A 1,465-nucleotide genomic window follows, 5' to 3' on the forward strand; every position below is an offset into this window, starting at 1 on the left:
ATCATTCGTCAAGATTAATACTAGTAGTATATAGTGGAGTACATTGTACTGCGTGCTACTCTTTTAAGTGATCATGAAGTTCAATCCGTTTACTTCCCTAGGAATCAATAGATATTTTTTGGTAAGCGCCGAGGTATTTATTAATTAACTTATCCTCTCAAAAACACAGAAAAAAGGAAAAGAAAATTGTAAATTAATGAGGTCAAAAGAAGAAAATAATCAACAAAGACGAGTAATAATGGTTCCAAATTCCAAAACCAATGTGTGAACCTGAGATGTGTTCAGTGTCGTCTTCTTTTCTTCACTGCGCAGCAATCCCTTTCAGGCTTTCACAATGCTCTCTCCTTTTAATTTCCTCACTTAAATAATTTAGGTTTGCATTTCCATTATGTTTATATAGATAGAGATCGATATATAAAAATAAAAAGAAGAAATGGATATTTTTTTAAAAATATTTTAGTCATAATTTTAAGAAATATATGAAAATAAAATATATATCTTTGAAGAAGAAAAATTGTGTATCTTAATGATTTAGCTAGTTTTTAATTAATTATTTAGTTCTTTTATCTTTATATTTATGTTTCAAAGATAATATTAATATAACGATATATATCTGTATTTGTATCCATATATTGTTCTCTCTTACACGAAGTAAATCCATATTTTTCTTCATTAAAAACAATAATATTTGAATTTATCTGTTACAATAAAATATAAACACTAGCTTTTATTTATTTATTTATCATCTATTTCGCATGAAATTAATCTTTGACCTCTAATATACAAAATAAAATAAATAATTAAAATCATAATAGAGTATATTTAATTAAAAAAAAATCAAATATTATTATGGTTTTATTACATAGAATTTGGCGGAATATTGACTCATTTGAGTCATTAACTTCATTTAATCATGTGATAGGACAAAAAATTGTGACAAAGAACAAATAAGTACTAACTAGTTAATATGACTTTAAATATACTCAATTCTCAATGTTAATTTTCTTAATATTAAAAAGAAATATCAAATAATTAATTTTTTAAAATTATTGAATATGTACACAAATAAATCTCTAAAACATTTTTGTCTACAAAAAATTTTTTTACATTGAGATTTTTAAATTTTATAAAAATAAAATAAATAAGTCCTTATTTTAGTTAGATCTATTATTTTTATTTAATCATTTAGACAAATGAATTTTTAAAAGTATGATGAATGATTTATATATCTTATTTTTATAAAATTTAAAAATTTTAACGTAATAATTTTTTTTGGTAAAATAAATAGAGTTTGAGTTGATAATATAAATAGATTTGAATGGCACCGCCCTATTCCACCATTGACAGAGAAGGCATGGAAAGAGCTTCAGAAGTAGCCTCCTCTATGGACTAATCAACAAATATCAAAACACTGAACGAGGCATCTTCAAGCCCCAACCACCCAACACTTACCCACAACAAGTCT

General features: G+C 24.3%; 1 protein-coding gene across 1 annotated transcript in view; it reads left to right on the plus strand.

The window, feature by feature from the left end:
* Positions 1–1,364: 1,364 nt before the first annotated feature.
* LOC107496927 (ethylene-responsive transcription factor ABI4) overlaps positions 1,365–1,465 on the plus strand; it is a gene marked incomplete in the record, with an annotated part of 1,650 nt that continues 1,549 nt past the window's right edge. The window contains 1 exon segment of the mRNA XM_016118251.3: positions 1,365–1,465.

Source organism: Arachis duranensis, chromosome 7, assembly GCF_000817695.3.
Source record: "Arachis duranensis cultivar V14167 chromosome 7, aradu.V14167.gnm2.J7QH, whole genome shotgun sequence".
Classification (NCBI taxonomy): domain Eukaryota; kingdom Viridiplantae; phylum Streptophyta; class Magnoliopsida; order Fabales; family Fabaceae; genus Arachis; species Arachis duranensis.